The 18,476-nt window shown below is 46.7% G+C and overlaps 1 long non-coding RNA gene across 1 annotated transcript; it reads right to left on the bottom strand.

Annotated features, from left to right (window-relative positions):
- Positions 1-17,170: 17,170 nt before the first annotated feature.
- LOC146210245 (uncharacterized) lies at positions 17,171-17,937 on the bottom strand. Its single transcript, XR_014703518.1, has 3 exons — positions 17,816-17,937; positions 17,526-17,675; positions 17,171-17,385 (listed from the first exon to the last, which is right to left on the bottom strand). It is a non-coding gene; the product is annotated as an uncharacterized LOC146210245 (long non-coding RNA).
- Between the last annotated feature and the right edge of the window lie 539 nt (positions 17,938-18,476).

Here is an 18,476-nt window from a genome sequence, read left to right as displayed (position 1 = left end):
AATGATAGTTAACTTTCTTATCAGCAGTATAACATGCTACTCCTGTGTTGGTAAAGAAAGATCACTTGGGGTTTACTAGTTTAGTTTAACTTATGGGTTTAACATCCCAAAGCAACTCAGGCTATGAGACTTCATAGTGGAGTCCTCCGGAAATTTCAACCACCCGGCGTTTTATAACATGCACTGACATCGCTCAACACAAAGGTGCCCTGGTTTACCCATCGAAAAGAGGTCGCTGTGGCCTGGTACTTGGGGTTTACCTTAGCCTTTTTGCAGGAACAAGTATTCAATGTAAGGCTAGTTAATGCAAAAACAATCATACTTAGATCTGTACTCTAAAAAAAGAAATGCTGACCTTTTGCTGTTAAATATGTTTGAAAAAAATTATAAGTTTAATGTGCCTAAATCTAATAGAGCAATGAAAAACACTGGTTTGGCATAGTTTATCTTGATAGACGTTATATGTAGATGACGCCTGTATCTTTTTGCCTGCTGTTCCTTGCATCACTTAGCGCATGCTTCTCGGCATTTGACAACTGCCACAAAGGACCAGGCCTGCTATCTTGAAGCAAATTGAAGATCAGGACAGTTTACATGGTTAAACCACATGAGAACATATGTCGCTGCTGACGTCACACGCACATTTAATGCGAGCAAACACAAAGGCAGGTAAATTTAAGACAGATGATGTCACTGAAACAGCCGAAAAGTGGCCAGCCATGCCACCTGCCAGAGACACGGTGTGAAGTGGACCGTGATGTATGTTGTTCAAGCTGCCAGGAGTGACATAAATATAAAGACCAGCTTTAACCAAGCTGAATGAATGTGCTTGTGTGACCTAGGGTAGCATGTCTAGCCTGGGACCCAAGAGTCCTAGAAGGCTGGATTCTGATCTCACCCTCCCATCTCAATGGCGAAGCTAAATTTAGCAGCACTTGCCACTTCAACAATGACACGCGGTCTTGTGACATCACAGGAGTCACCTGTTCATGTCACCTGCCAACTGCAAGAGACATCCTCAGATGGTTGAAGACAAAGGCCACGGCATCAGACATACCTCACGTCTTTTTTATTTACCCCATGCTGTATAGCTTTTGCAGTAAATTTGAATTTGGCATATTTTTTTGCTTTTTCTTGGTTATTGAAAAGTCATTGTTAAAAAATGAAGGTGCCATTTAAAAGCACTTTATGAAGCAGAATGTGTATAATAGGTCACAATCTTCTGGCTCTTTTATGAGGCACAAAGAGCCCAAAGCTCAAAATGTATGTAAGGTGAGAATGGGTCTTGTCTGCTTCCCTGAGAAAATTTTTCAGCTTCACAAGTTCCCCATTGTGCAGCTTGACTGCACACCCCAAGGCATGGGGTCTTTTGACCAACCATGCAAATAACCTGCATGCAACAAGTGTGCTACGAAAGCTTTAGTAAAAGTTCATGAGGAATCTGTGCTTGGCTTAATGAATGATCAGTTGGCCTTGGTGACCCTGGCCCAGGACATTCTTGACACTTAGTAATGCGTTGAATAAAGTTGTTTCCTTCTCCGCCTGACTTACTGACTACTGCTGTCAAGCCTTATGGGCCACAATGTCATGCAAAAGGTGCTGTCACAGATACCAAAGCCAAGGGAGTAGACTGGGCATTGCCGCAAAAGCAAGCATTTTTGAAGAGTAACAGAATCATAGAAAGTTCCAGGCAACTCTACTCTTGCAGAAAATCAGGGATGCCATGGCACTCTTGGTGGGGTGGCACAAAAAAAAAAATAGGGGAGGGTACTGCTCCTCATAACCATAATTCAAAAAAAAAAAAAAAAAAAAAAAGAACAATTGTAACAATGAGAGCTTCACATGCTTACCAGGAAGGAGGCATTATATGAAAGTGTTCTTCCTGTTAGGGCCCGAAAGGGGCTATCGAATAGCTTTGTAGATGGTGCCCGCATGCCACCGTCTGTCGCCTTCCTTTGCCATAGTCATTGCATACAGTGCTTTAGGAGTGTGCAGTAACTGTTTAAGCTTTGCAACCTGGCCCCAAAGTTGCAAGATCACGTGATTGGGTGGCAGCAGTGCCCTGAGCACTGCATGGGCTAGAGATGGCCTTAGAGCTTGGGTTTAAAGTTGCGGGCCCATACACAGAGTTTCAATGTCTAATTATATGGGGTTTTATGGCGCATAAGCAGCTGTGGCTATCATGCACCAAACACAAATGTCTGGGCTTTTGATTCATTATTAAGTACATGTACTTAGGGTGTTACAGCAGAGACATGGATGAAATAAACTATGGTGTGTGCCAAGAAAAAAGTCAAGTTTTATTCACCTATTTTTTTACTTATACCCTACCGCAGTGGCTCGGTGGTTAAGATGCTCAACCACTGAACCAGGGTACCGTGGTTTGACCGTAGGCGTGGCAGCCATGTTTGGATTGATGCAGAAAGCATAGCACCCATGTACTGTGCAGTCAATGCCTTTTGAAGTTAAAGGTGATCGAAATGATCCAGAACCCTCCCCTACAGTGTCCCTCATAGCCAAAGTTGGTCTAGAATGTATACAGCTGTTGTGCTTTTTGTCCGGTTTGATCATGAATTCAACCCATAAAACTCTTGATTAAAAAATTTAGTTCCACTGGCTGCGAGGATGTTTTAATATTTAGACATAGTAGGTCAAAAAATATGACTGAATAAATATGTTTAGTAAATGCTAAGTAATTTAATTGCATGTGTATGCAACCTTCTCCATTTAGGCTCTTGGAACATCCGATCACTGTTAAAAAGGGAGCAGATCAGTGTCACGCCTTAACAAAGGAGCACTATTTAATTATGTTTCATGGAAACCTGAAGTAAAAGCAGATAACCCTGTTGGTGGAAAGTCGTCCTAATAAATGGCCTCGCTGGTCAGCTCCAGTCCAGAATGAGGAGGCTCGACTATTCCTCCAGTAGGTGCACTGAACGGAGCACCTCTGCAACTTCAGCCAAGGAACAGGCCTACTGGTAAAGTTTACCAGATATGGTTCCCTCACCACTTTGGATGCACAATGTAGTGCCTGCCTATAACGGTCGTTTCTGTGTAGCAGCCGAGTGGTCTGGTTTACACTAGCTGTGTACATGTTCTGGTCTCACAGGAGAATGGCGAAGAAAGCGATTTACGCCAAAGGCTTGCTCTCGACAACACCATAAGCTAACTGGTCAAGTGAGTTGGTAAACAAGAACATAGATGTCATTTGCCCTGTGCAAACATCTTTAGCTATTTCCATCTGCTCGTACAAAATCGTGACTGCATGATGAAAAATATTGGTCAATGTAATTCACTGTCCTAGTCACCATGCAGCCACCACACAACGCACTATTTGAAGGTGAGCAAAAGTAAGGAACATCCCTTTAAACTGAACCGCTCAGAAATGTTCACGTCACTAAAGCCCGACTCTCGCATGTGACGATATGCACAAAAGGCCAGAAGGGCTATGTAATACTATATGCAAAAGACTGGCTCATTCCTACCAAATGCCTACACCTCAATTGCGCAATACTTTACATAACCAACTACTGTTCTGGAGCACCTGGGTTCGAGCCAAAGAAACATAAGGCAACTTGTAGCGTAGACAAGACAGCAACGCAGCAATTGACTGCTCCCCAGCCGTTCTGTATTTCACTTCCTCGTTTTCTTCCATGCACATGTGCAACAACACTTCGTCTTTATCACATTTCCACCGCACTTAAAAAAAAAAAAAAAGCTTGCTAGCAAATGGCTAAATATCCTTTAATACATCACAGTCTTTTAAACCTTGCGGGAAGCTTCTTTTGACAAATGCTTCTGCAGGGAGAAGGAAGAGGAGTAGTAGTTGCTGCTGTTGAGGCACACTTGGGTTCAGGGGGGGTCTGTCGGTTCTGTGTCAGGCAAAGCCAGGAATGAGGAAGTTCCCAGGCTAACATCAGCGTTATTGGGGCTACGCGAGGTTGGACTCTGGTCTGCGTTTCTGGTACGTGGACTGGTCGACACTCGGGTGCAGTCAGTGGGCAATAAAATGTTAGCGAGGAGAGCCATCAGAGCTGAAGGCGGAGGTTGGCACTGAACTGCTTTCCTAACAGCTCATAATTTGGACGAGTGCCACACTCGCCCATCATCCAGCAGGTATGAGACTGGTCCAATTTGCTCCACAACTCTTCAAGGCTCCGAAACCGAGCAGCCAGCTTGCCTCGCACAATCGGCTTACGAACTCACACATAGTTGCCAATCTGAAAGTCGCAGTGCTTGGTTACACTCCGCTGGTCTGCATAAAGCTTATATTTGGCTTACTTCTGCTCTAGCCACTGGCATTAGAGCTTCAGCGCTCTTGTGCGATCAGTCGAGAAGCACTGATCTGGCAGGCACGCAACGTTAAGTCTTATGCGAGGCATCTGGCCATGAACTAGGATGGCTGGAGCGATTCCTGTCGTGGCATGTGGCGCACAGCGATAGACACAGAGTTCAATAATAGCTGTACGTAGGTTACGTCGCTCGCAAAGAGCCATCTGAACATATGCCCTGAAAACCTTATTAAACTGTCCTACAAGTCCATTGGCTTGGGGGTCATAAACTGAGGAGTAGCAGTTACGTATACCCCGAGGATGAGAATTGTGATCCGTGATCCAACACAATCTTTTCAGGGTAACCCTTGTGAACAAATGTACCTAGAAGCAATTCTTGAACTGTGGCAGTTGTGAAAGAAGCCTCCGGCCATTTACTGTAATAGTCAACGAGTGTTATAGCAAAGCGACAGTTACTAGGAGCTTGGTCGAAACGCCCCACGATGTCGATTGCAGGCTTATCCCAAAGCTTGTCTGGCAAAGCAACAGGTTGCAGAGGAACAGTGGAGACGTACAATAGCATCACTGCTGGAGGAATCATCTTCGACTTTCTGCACTTCACTGGAACGATCAGACGACTTGCAGATTCCAAATGGCCCACTTTGCCGCACCGACGACACTTCCGTTTGCGATTGGTTGGTTGCACAACTTTTTATTTCCATCGGAAATGGGCGTCCTCTTCCCCGCCCCCGGCACGCGTGCCGGGGAAGACGGAGAGTCGTGCGCCCGCGGATTAGAGGCTGGCTATTCTACTTGCGAGCTTGCCACGTGGAGTCGTTCGCCAGGTGGGTAGGAGAACCGCAGCGATAGCACGAGCGCTCCGGAAGTGCAGATGAAGATTTACATACGTGGCAACTGCATTTGATGCAAGGGACCTGAGGGACCCGTTATGATGTGCACTCGCATCTCACGCGCTGTACTGGAGCCACCTCTCCCGACAGCTCATTTGCTTCATGGCAAGCTTGCTGGCACTGTCTAGCAAAGGCCAGGGCGCGCGAGAAAGTCAAGGAGGAGATGGCGTTCACCGAAATGGTGACTAATGGTCTTCTTCACCAGCTGGTTCCTGATTTTGTAGTCTGCGAAGCTCCCAAAAAAACCGCAGTCGCCGACAAGGCTGCGAAGGGCAGCGATGTGTACTCATATGCCATCTCTCCGGCAGTTTGTACTCAGCGTTGAAAACGGTGGCGTGCGGCGATCACATTTATGGAAGATTTGTAGTGCGTCGCCAGTAAAAAGATAGCATCGTCACCGGAGTGTGAGGCAGCAGCGGTAGGCGCTGAAGGGGACGACGGCGACAATGTGTAGAAAATTCGCTGGCAGGATAGCCCTCTCCGGTTAGCAGAAGTGTGGAGGTATCTAGTGGAGGCACCAGACGCCAGCATGTAGTTGTGGAACGCCAGCCTCCATTACTCCCACGGAAGGGCGGAGGCGGCTGAAGACCCGAAAAGCTCATGATGGACGGTCAGCAGTCCACGCCGAAGTCCTGGTTTACGCTACCATCCTTGTCGCCAAAATATGTAGCATCTTTTTCTCGCTGTGCGCGTGCAACACTTCGTCTTTACCGCACAACTCACAAAACAAATGAACTCATGCGTACCAATAGCAATAATTAATACCGCCGCAACAAAATTAACGGCTTTAAAGCTATGACAACGAACAAATTTCACACAGATGAAACGCCACTCGGCTAAGGAGGCAATGCTAGGAATTGCACGCCTTGCAACGCGCCATTTTAAACGGAAGCGCACAACCACTGACGTCATCATGCACGGGTCACGTGAGTGTGACGTATTTCCGTGCGTGGCAGCAGGAGAAACGTGTGTGGGGTCGGCTGCTGCCACGGGCGTGGCTCTAGCCTCGGCCTAATTTTAACTTATGTGTATCGGCGGCGTTGGCATGGCGTTGGCGCGTTGGTCATGGCGTTGGTCGCGCACTTGTACTCATGGGTTATTTCCATGCCTATTTCAGTCGAAGCGTTTCGCGTACTCATATATCAAAGTTGCTAATCTCTGGGGCCGAATTACGGACTCCGCTCACAAGTTTGTGAGCGTGACGTCAAAATTACGAAGCTGTGACGCAGCCTTGAGACGTCAATCGTGACGAGTATGCGAAAGCGACTTTTAGCGTGGCTCCGCCCTAGTAGTCCCGAATCCTCGGCAAACGTTGATGCCACAGTGTGGCACAAAACTGAGCAGGGAGTCTCCTAACTTTTTCTAACACGACGCAACTAATACGCAATAAATAAAACAAACAAAGGTTTATTTTGGCAAGATACTATTTTTAGTATTGATTAACATTGAGCTCAAGTTGAAGCGTTCTTAGTTGTGTAGTCATAGAGAAACATATATGTTTCTCTATGGTGTAGTTATACTTGCTATTAGGTAACTTTTGTTGCCGCGAGGGTGCGCCGGCGGCGTCATGGCGTGCACATGGCGGCCTGCAAGCAAACAGCTGATTCCCCGAGAAGGTGCTGCTTTTTTTAGTGTCATCGGTAATCGAAGTACCGTGCAAGTGCCGTGAGCATGCTGAAAATCTAATAGAATGCAGTCGAAGTCCAGGGCCTGCAGCGATAAAATTTCATGGAGCGCTTGACACGGAAATGGACAAAGACAACTTGCGAAGATGTTTTCGGTCGGCGCCTACTAGTATCGATGAGAAAAGTGCTTAAAGTGCGACGTGCAGGCTCCGTGGTTCCATTTGTTTCTCTTTAGGAAATGCAAGACGACTGTGAAGCATGTAGTGTAGGCCAAAATGAAGCTCTGTCCTTGCATTATCATCTGTTTGTATGTAGCTGGATAGTTTAGGAAAGAACATGATCATGGGAATGCTTCCACCCCTGCCGTGACTGAACCCGAAGCCTTCATTCACTGCAGTGCCACCGTGACATGGCTTTCGATGTAGCTTTCGTTGTAGTGTGCTCTGTATTTTTTTTCTTTGTTCTCATGACTGAGTTGCTTTGTTTTTGAGCGATACCTTCTGCCCACACACCATTTGCTTGATGCATATGTGATGTTTTTCTGCGTACGCTACAATCACTGTGAGCACTAAAACTCGCAATATTATGCATTCAATTTGTCAGCTTTACACTGTTTAGCATTAAGCAAATGCTTTCTATGCGTCCTAACAGTATATGCAGGCCTGTAGTCCTGGAAGGTTCACTAATGGAGACTACCTTATGCAAACATTGTACATAGCACTACTTGTGTCATGTTTCTGCACTGTTAAGAGCCATACTTTGTTTCCTGCTTCTGAAATGTGCCAAACCTATGACAACTACTATGCAAGCCTGTAATCATTAAGCAACTATTATTTTGTGTCATGCCTCTGAGTCGCAGTTTTATGCACAATACTTTCATTTCTTGTTTCTGAAGTGTGTCAGACCTGCGATGAGTACAGTGCCAGCTTACAGGCTCTAAAAAATTATTCGTGTATGTCTTCTCTGTGTAGCACAATCGTGCAGCACGTGCAAATAACTGCCTGTGCTATTGCAGGCAGTTGGTTTCGCTGCTGCATATTCAAGCGTGTGAAACGCTGCAGGAAAATAAAGGGGCACAGTTGATACACGTGCTTCTAAAAAACTTCTGTGAGACTTTCCCATTCCGATAGGCATCACAATTGCTGCCTCGTTGTGAAACACTTTAATTATGTACTCAAACACAGGCACACACACAAACACCAACATGCACGGTTGCAAGCAACAGTGAATGGGGGGGGGGGGGTACGAAGACAAATTTGGCTTGACAGATGAGGTTCGAGAAGATTCATCATTATCACAAAGGTTTCTGGCACAGACATGAAACGAGAAGGCGCTGCACTTGGCTGCCTGCGATGAGTTGGTCAGCTACGTGTGGTATATCATAGCCGATTGTTGTGCTGGCATTGACGCCGCAGCTGTTGCCGCACCATGGGCAGCTGTGCCAGCCAGCTCTGGTGGCAGGTTCTGTGGAACAGGCTAACACGATTCTGTATGGCTTTTCCCTAGAGGTATGCATGGTAATAGTGATCCCACTTCCAAGTAGCCGGTACACAGATGTGACCCTTTCTTGTCCAAGCCAGCAGCACCCTCCTCGTCTGCAGGCAGGAAGACATCCAAAGAAGTTATGCAACACGGCACATGTTACACGCTCTGGCTGGTAGAGGAGCGTCTAGTATTTTTGCAAGCACTGGAAGCGGCTCTTCAGCACGCCTACGCAGTTATCCACCATTAACCTTGTGGAGGTGTATGCCTTGTTCTATAGCCGTTATGGAGAGTCCGGACCGGGATGCCATGACACTGGCAGCCATGTCTCCAACAGGTGCCCCTTTCACCAGCATAACCGAAAATGGCACGCTGTTAAGCACATTCTTCGTCGTTGTCGACCTCAACAGCCTCATAACCTCCTGAGACCCGGGAATGCATTGGGTGCGCAGATTTTTCTTTAACTTTCAGAATAAGTCAGTATGGTTATGAAGGTGAAAAGTGTTAAACGTTTTTTCAATAGCCCTGATAGTATCGGCTCAGTACGATGTCCAATATATTGGACACTGGGATTCTACCCGTTCTTTTTTCACCAAGCGCGCATGTATTTACATGCCGCAGGTAGTGCTCTCAAACTCGTGTGCAATTTTTTTTATTAACTTCAAAGGTAAAGTTAAAGTTAAGTTAAATTGGTTCACAGGAAGGGAAAGGCGCAGTAACTGTCACACTTGCTCTGTGGACACCCGAACCGCGCCGTAAGGGAAGGGAGGAAGGTGGGAATGAAAGTGGAAAGAGAGAAAGAGGAGCCGTAGTGGAGGGCTACGGAGTAATTTCGACCACCTGGGGATCTTTAACGTGCGCTGACATCGCACAGCACACGGACGCCACTTCGTTTCGCCTCCATCGAAACGCAGCCGCCGCGGTCGGGTTCGAACCCGGGAACTCCGGCACAGTAGTCGGGCGTCTTACCACTGCACCACCCCGGCGGGGCTCAAAGGTAAAGTGTTTTTTTTTTTTTTTTTTTTTTTTTTGAGCAAAGGAAGGCTCGCTTTTACGTTCTTTTTCAAGGTAAAGTGGTGAAAAAGAACGTAAAAGCGAGCCTTCCTTTGCTCAAAAAAAAAAAAAAAGAAACTTTCGCTCGCTTCTTCACTTTCTGTGGGCAATTTCAAAACATCTTCTCTCCTTTGTGATGCAGAAGCAGAGCTGGCATTTGGTACAAAAGAACATTGCTTTATGTTAAAAAAATTATAAAATTTTATATTTATGATTTATGATGTTATGATTTAAAAATTTTAATTTTTAATTAAAATTATAAATTATAAAATTGAAAAATTGCGTCAGCTGTCTCATCAGACACGCGAGGCCGGTCTGCTACACAACAAAGAGAGGCAATTTCGTCCGCAAGCCGCTAAATACCAACAATAATCGTCTGCTATTCATAACAAGGCCGTGGCAAAAGCGCGGTCAAAATGACCGGGTTGAGTCCCAGCGTCCAACACAGTGGACACGCGAAATCAAAGAACGCATGAATGAAACTAAGCGCTTGAACAGTTTAAATTTCTTATTCTGCGCATTCGCTGTTGTATTACCTTTAATATAAAATCAAAGATATGCTCTGAAAGTAGGTAGAACTACGAGAAACAGTACTTACTTCGCCGACAGGTGCCATAAAACGCGCGCCGCTGAATGACGCCGTTTTGAAAAGTTTTGGCGGGAATTTGAACGATGCGTTTTCATCTATCTTGCATAGATGGCGCTAGCAGGTGTCCAATATATTGGACTGCAGGGTTTTATGAGGATGAATGCCTTGGCATAGGAGTACTGTCTGATTACTTAGTGTCCAATATATTGGACAAATCCCCATAGCCGGGTCTCAGGAGGATAAACTTTAACAGCCTTGCTGACACAATGGAAGAGTCGCATCAAGTAGCTCATTGCCAGGTCTTGCTGACGATGACATTCATGGGAGTGCAGACAATGAATGATTGAAAGTTTCAGCAACACTGCTGTAAGGACAGCCTTGCACTTCATATCGGTATAAATGATGCCCCATTCCTTCTCAATACAGGCATCAAACACACGCATTCCCATATTCGTTTCTTACGTAGGCATTTCAAAAATGTACGACGTGTCTTGTCTTACGTTTCAGCTTTTATAAAAGCCCAAGAACGGCAAAACATGTGAGGCATGTGGAGCCTACCGTAACTTATCTTGCAAAGAGCAGCACGGCTCACTGTCGTGAATTCGACGCCTCGCAGAAGGCCTTCCTCGGCCTGTGTCATGCCTGTGTGCAGCCGAGAAGGCCGCCAGAAGAAAGCATCATGCCAAGATACCACGTAGGGAGGTTCATGGCCCAAATCATGTCGGCATCTCATATCTGAAAACAGGGACATCACAAGGCTACTCGTAGACGCCCGATGGGCCGTCGACAAACCCGACGACGCCCGGTATGCTGCCGTGACTAAGGAAGCCTTTCTTCGCCGCCGCCTTGCTGCATGCCGCAAACGCTTTCGAAGTGTCGGCTGCGCGAGGCCGATGTTCGCCTCGTTGCCAGTAGCGGTTTGGAAGCCACTAGGAGCTCGGAAAAAGCGCAGTGCACACATTATCTGCCGCCACACAGACAGCGCACTCGGCCGCACGCACCTATCTCAGTTCGTCGCGTCGCACAGTCACTGTCCTATATCCTTCTCGAGTAGCAACATGCGTCGAAACATCTCGCCCGGCACGTCAAACAGTCTTCGTACACCGTCCTTTGCCGATGATCGCGTCGGGGCGCCGCCGCTACCGCCTCACGAGAACGCCGGCCGCAGCATAGACCGCCGCCATTTTTCCTTTGTGAGCGCGCTCACAAACGAGTTGTGAGCGGCTCGCATCGCTCACATCCCCCGCTCACAATTGGCCCGTAGTCGACGTCACCACTTCAAGTGTGTTCATGACGTAAACAGCAGACGTCGATGATGTAAAGGACGGCCACTCCCACCGTTTTGCCGCTGGCCAATAGGAAGATTGTGAGTGTGAGTGTGATTGTGAGTGTGAGCCGTCTGTAATACGGCCCCTGGATTAGCAAGAAGGATTTTAGAAATCCGCGCTTGGTTGCTACAATCAAGCGCGGAGTTTGGTTGTTGTTGAAAAAACCTTTATTTCCACCAAGAAGAAGCTCCGTTTCGGACTCCCCGGCACGCAGGCCTGATGGAGCCTTACTCAGGAGCCTCGCGAACTAAGGTCTGGTGAAGATACATTGTTGCTTCACGGCCTCAGCCGCCAGGCGGATGGCTTGCTGCTGCTGAGCGGGGTCCTCGCTTCGCAGCAGGGTCTCCCAGGCGTCTCTATCTATATTTTCTTTAGCTCCTGGGCTGCTGTTACATTCCCAAATAATATGATCTAGAGTGCCCCATCTCCCACATGTTATGCAATGTAGATCCTTTTCATCTTTTGAAATTGTTGCATATACCCAAAAGGGACTAATATGATTGCCCCCTTGTAGCCTCCTCCATGCAATTGCCTCCCCGTTTTCGAGGGAACGGTCTGGCGGCGGATAGACCCTTCTGCTTAGTTTATAGTGCTCTGTAACCTCTTTATACGAGATTAGGCTATCTTTTACATCCATGCAAGAGGGCTGCTCGGCAGCCGCCCGGTGATAGAGAGCTCGGGCAAACTCGTGAGCAGCCTCATTCCCTGCGATGGATTCATGTGCTGGTATCCATATAATTTCCACGTTGCGCTCAAGCGGCCTCGATTCGAGGACTCGTTTAGCTTCTTCTGATATTCTTCCCTTCCCAAAATTTCTGACCGCATTTTTGCTATCGCATAGTATGAATTTAGCCTTGGTACCGACACAAGCAAGCGCTACTGCCAATTCCTCCGCCGCGTTGGCGTCTCTCGTGCGGCTTGAAGCCGATACTACAGGTGCTCCTGTTCCGTCGACTACTGCGGACACGGCTGCTCCTTGCCGTCCACATGCAGCATCTACGTAGGCCACTTGTTCTGCTGGTTGTTCTCCCATTCTTTTCTCGTAGGCTCTGGCTCTATGCCCGCGCCTCTCTTTGTTATATTCGGGGTGCATATTTTTTTGGCATAGGCGGGACGCGTATCCTGGCTCTTATCTCTTCCGGGATATCCACTGTCTTATGAGCAGTGTATCCCGGTTGGATGTCTATCCATTCTAGTATTTTTCTTCCTGTTTCAGATTGGCTAAGTCGCTCCAGCTGAGCTATTCTAACTCCCTCAGCTAGCTCGGCCCATCTGTTGTGGATACCCATTTTCTCAAGACGTTCCGTTGATGTGGATATGGGAAGTCCCAGAGCCCTCTTGGCACATTTCTTCAGTATCCTGTCTAGTTTATCTATGTTCTCTTTGTTCATATTTAAGTACGGCGTTGCATAGCAGATTCTGCTTGTTATGTACGCCTGTGATATTCTTAGGAGGCTTCTCTCTTTTAGGCCTCTCCCTTTTACTGCTATCCTTCTGAATATGCCTTGCACTTGATCCGCATATGTTGCTAATTTCTTTATGGTATTGGTATTGTTGCCTTTATGATTGATAACCATACCCAGGACCCTCATCTCTTCGACCTGCGGCACCTCTAGGCCCTCTACTACCACTTTGATGTTTATTGGCTTTTTGTCTCTGCTGTTGGTGTTGTACCTAAAGAGCTCCGACTTCTGCGGTGAGCATGTTAGTCCTCTGTCGGCTGCATACTTCACCACGGCGTCTGCAGCTCTCTGCAGGCTCCACTCAATTTCTGCATCACTTCCATTGTTCATCCAGATGTTTATATCGTCAGCATACATACTGAACTTTATTCCAGAGATCTCATTCAGCTTAGCTGGGAGGCCTTTCATTGCTATGTTGAATAGAAATGGAGATAACACGGCACCTTGAGGGGTTCCTTTGCTGCCTAGCCTTATGCTGGGAGACTCTGCGTCCTGAAATTTAATCACCGCCCTTCTGCCCTGAAGAAAGTTCTTAATGTAATTGTATGTTCTTTTGCCTACGTTTACCTCCTCAAGACCTTTTAGTACCGCGTCATGTCTGATATTATCGAAGGCCTTCGTGAGGTCTAGGCCTAGGATCACCTTAGTGTCTAGCCCTTTCTTGTCTATGATATCATGTCTTAGTCTGAGCATTATGTCCTGCGTGCTGAGCTTAGGTCTGAACCCTACCATCTCATGCGGCCATAGGTTTTCATCCTCCATGTATTTTGTTAATCTCGCTTGCACTACGTGTTCCATGAGCTTCCCCACACACGATGTCAGAGAGATTGGTCTTAGGTTTTCTAACTTTGGTTCTTTCCCCGGCTTAGGAATGAGAATCACTTCTGCCTTTTTCCATTCGTCCGGTAATTTACTTTCTTTCCATACTTTGTTTATGTATCGTGTGATTGCTTCCACCGATCCTTCATCTAGATTTCTAAGCATGACATTTGATATCTTATCTGGTCCAGAGGCCGAGCGAGTTCTTAACCCCGCAATAGCTGCTCTGACTTCTGCTGCCGTGATATCTGCATCTAGTTTGCCATTCTCTGGACCCCCATATTCCGCTTGTTTAATTTCTGTTGTCTCTCCTATGTATATTTCTTTGAGTCTCTCCATTAGTTGCTTATCCGTCCCATGGAAAGCGTGTCTCGCCTTCACTTGGTTGATGCTAGCTGTCTGTTTTGATTTGTTCGGGTCTAGGAGGTGCCTCAGTAGGTTCCACGTTTTGGCTAAGCTCATATTCCTATCCATTTCGTCACACGTGCTGCACCAGTTTTGCTCGTTAAGTTTTATCGCGTAGGTTTCCATGTCTTTCATATGCCTGGCTAGCGTTCTTCTTAGGTTTCTGTTCCATTTTTGGGATTTCAGTTTTTTTCCAAGTCTCTCCTTCTCCTTCCACATACTCATTAGTTTGCTGTCCATTATTTCGGGCGTGTCTTCCCCTTCGGCAGCCATTTCCGCGCTCTTAGCATCCTCTCTAAGCTGTTTAGCCCAGGTATTTATATCCTCAATTTCTTCAATTCCGTGGTCTCCCCGAATTGCTCGGAATTTATCCCACTCCGTTATTTTGGTCTTTTTGATCTTCCTCAGTTTCACCCCTTCTCCCACTTTGGTGGCTATTATGTAGTGATCACTGCCCAGGTTCTCCATGGTGTTGATCCACTCGACTTTACTAGCATTTTTACTGAAAGTGAGGTCTGGCGCCGTGTCTCCGGTTACACTGCCGCCGACTCTAGTGGGCGCACACGGGTCTGTGTGTAAGGTTAAGCCAAGAGTTTGGGACTCTTCCAGGATAAGTCTACCTTTTAGGTCCTGCCTTACATACCCCCACTCTTGATGCGCCGCATTAAAGTCTCCCACTATCACCAGCGGGTTCAACCCGGCCAATTTGATGGCTTTCTTGAATATCGTTCCGAATTTGGTTTTCTTTTGTCTTGGGCTGCTATAAATGTTAAGCAAAAAGATACTTTTTGCTTTTCTTCCGCCCTGTTATCATTTCTACCAAGACTGCTTCTATGCTTCCAGTGCTAACATCGTGCTCTAAGGTTGCTATGTTTCTCTTGACCAGCGTGGCCATCCTGCATTTTTCTCCCAGATTGCTGCAAAAACTTTGGTATCCGGTCAATTTGACTTAATAACCTCCGGTCTCCTGCAGTGCTATAGCAATCGGTTTGTCGTCTAGATTTTCTAAGTGCTGCTGCAGTAGTGTCCTTTTGCGTCGGTACCCCCGGCAATTCCATTGCCATATGGTAGCGTTCTCTTTCTTATTTCGGTTCGTGTCCATTGTTGGAGTATACTATTTGTTCTAGTTTCGTCATCCTATCAGCGATGCCGCTTAGCGCCACAAGGATTTGGTCTATCGACCCCTTTATGTCGCCCAAGGCGTTAAACCTGTTATTAATTTCTTGCATTTGTGCATCTATTCGTCCCTCTAGCTGTGTAAACCGCGTGCTTACCCAAGCAAAAAAAAGTGTGTGGCAAAAGATAGGGCCGACCTTTCTCGCCGACCAAAAAGTGGCCGGCCGACCTTCGGCACCCGAATGAGGGCCGGCGTCGGGGATTGACACTGACCTAACGTTGGCCGATTTTAGGCAATCGACTACGGCCCGACCTTTTGGCCCGACGTGACCGACCACCTGCCGCACGTGGGCCTGCCGTCTGCCAGCGTTACTGAATGGTCGGCCGCTCGTCTGCCCTAGCATTTTGCTGACGAAAGACCGTACGTCGGCCGGTTGCTTCCCGACGCCGGTTAGTGGCCGGCATTGCCCCTCGTGCAGGTATCATGCCATGCATTTAATATATCGTGGGCCATGCATATATAACGGGGTAGCACATACAAATGCATCAAGAAAAGCAGTAGCTTTTCTGATGCCATGAAGAAACAAAAGCTGCAGTATTTGGTGAAAAATTTATTTGTCAACAGCGTTCAGAAAAAGCTCGCGATTTGCTTTTTAATAAGCGTGGATATATGACTGCGCGTGCGCCACATATGGAAGATGGGCTTGAGGCTTGGTCTCCTTCTTTTGGCAGCCTGTCGATCACTTGATGTCTGCGACTGGTCGGATCTGCGGCAGGTTCCATCTTGGTCAGCTGTACGAAGACAAGTGTTTTAATTAAATATTTCCTTTTTCGCCTAGACTTTTACATTGCAGGCAAATATAGGGTGAAAGGTAGAAAACATAATGTCTGCTCACTGCCACCAACTGCACTATCACATCAATATATTTTATGCGCTTGACTTCATGCGACCCTACTGAAAACACATTAGCGCAAAGCCGGAATACGTAATCAGGATCCGTGAATCCGCGAGAAAGGCGCGATCACTTCGTTTTGCTGGAGTCATGATGTTGCAATTTGAAACTGTAGCGCAGTCAAACCTTATCCTCCCGAAGCGCGTTCTTGAATGCTAATGCTGCAATTTAATAATTCTAGCAAAACCAAGTGTCCGCGCTTGTCATAGAGCGCGTATGAGGGATTCCAACGCGGCTGAACAAACAGTTTCCGCGATATTTACATGAAACCTACAATAAGTTTATTCCGTAGAATACAGCTTAATTTTCTCAAACTAGATGGAACTTTTACAGCAAAAGCGACCGGATATTTAACGATAAGTCATCTTACTTATTTTCGTTATTTAACAACCGAGCATTATTTTAAAAATTGTCTCATCAGCCAAGACGGCTATTTAGACAGCCCAACTCCTAGAAGCTTATAAAACCCGTTGTAAATTTTTAAAGCTTGAAACAAGTTAGCTGAACACTTCATGAGCATGTAAGCACCAGGAAATAATCCGCACGATGAAAATACAACTGCTTGCCCAGAAAGCAAGCGCACAGAGCAAAATGAATGTGAAACAGCTTAGATCTGTGTGCATCACATATGATTCCAAAATCCACAAAACGAACGCACTGGCTCACTTACCTTGCCAGCATACCGCATCACTCAATCATCAATTTTCACGTATAGACATCATTACAGCAGCAAAATAATAATAATAATAATAAACACGGCATAAACCTTGTTCTCAGTCCTGGCACGAGCTTGCTTGGCAGCAGCGATGATGCTTGTACAGCTTCTGATCGCTCCTATGGCGAGGGGTGCTGCAATATTTATATCAGTGATCATCATCATCATCAGCCTGATTATACCCACTGCAGGGCGAAGGCCTCTCCCATATTTCTCCACTTAACCCGGTTCTGTGCTAGCTGCATCCACTTGACCCCTGCGAACTTCTTAATCTCATCCGCCCACCTAACTTTCTGCCTCCCCCTGCTACGCTTTCCTTCCCTTGGAATCCAGTTTGTTACCCTCAGCGACCATCGGTTATCCTCTCTTCGCACTACATGTCCTGCCCATGTCCATTTCTTCTTCTTAATTTCCACTAGAATGTGATATCAGTGATAGCATTTGACATTTAACTGGGTTGCATGCGTCCCATCGATGTGAGTCGGATAATCGAATTTTCCGAACAAAATCAGCGCTAATACCTGTCCGGCAAGTGCACCGCCATAAAGAAGTGAAAGGCCAGCGTTTTAGTGTAGAGGAGACCAAGGACTTTGGGCTTCGGCGAAACGAGCTTCCACTGTCGCAGCCAGTTTCCAGATCAGCTGATATCGCCTCCCTGCACGATCAGCGCAAGGCGCGCACACCAATTACAAAATATGCATTTACAGTAACAAGATGCGCATAAGTCTCAAAACAATACATAATTAGTTGCAGTTCATTATCGTATAGAAGAAAATCAGCGCTAATTTGACTTACCTGATGGGTATACATGTCAGTGCATGCACTTCAATATGAAGAAGTGAAAGACGGGCGTTTTGGGGCAGAGGAGATCGGACCTCGGACTGCAGCGAAAAGAGCTAATTCCACCGCCGCAGCATCGTTTCCAAGTCGGCTCAGCACGTCTTCCTGCGCAATCAGAGCGAAATGCGCACACATCGATTATAAAAAAAATGCACGCAGTAACAAGATGCGCATATATATACGCGCTCCAGAAACAGTTGCAGTATATTGTCGTATCGAACAAAATATGTGCTAATTGGACTTACCTGATCGGTATAGTGAGTGTCCCTCCATGTTAAAAGGCGAGCATTTTGGGGCAGGAGATACCGAAGGACCCAGACTGCAAAATGAGCCAATTCTGCCACCGCAGCCAGCCGCAGCCTTGTTTACAAACGGCTCAGCAAGTCTTCCTGCGCAATCAGCGCCCACACCAATTATATATATATATGAAGAAAGATGCAAGGAGTATATAACAAGACGAACATATGCTCCAAAACAATACATTATTATGTTCAGTATAATATCGAATCTAGCAAAAAGCTCTGATCAAGACCGAAAGATCATGTACTTACGCATGTTTTGGTGAACTTCGGCACGAAGAATCTGTACAGAGCGGCTGCAATCATCAGCTGCATATATGGGCTGTTCTTTTCAAACGCTGACTGCACCAGGAGGTTGAGACAGATTGAATTTGCGCGAAATAAAAGAGGACGATAAGATTAGGCAGTACGCATCGCGCCCACACGGAGGCTGGCCGTCGACTGAGTGGCGCCGCGCATCTTAGCTCGCGCGGGATGTGTTTTCCCGCCATTTGGACACGTGACCTCAATAAGGGAGGAGGGGGGGGGGGAGAGAGAAGCTGCAAAAAGCAGCGAGAATCTCCCTGTGTGCGGTGCATGCAATTCTTTTTTTTTTTTTTTCGCCGCT

This window comes from Amblyomma maculatum, chromosome 1, assembly GCF_055883805.1.
Source record: "Amblyomma maculatum isolate TAMU_Amacu chromosome 1, ASM5588380v1, whole genome shotgun sequence".
Lineage (NCBI taxonomy): Eukaryota > Metazoa > Arthropoda > Arachnida > Ixodida > Ixodidae > Amblyomma > Amblyomma maculatum.
This window is presented reverse-complemented; position numbering and strand designations above follow the sequence as displayed.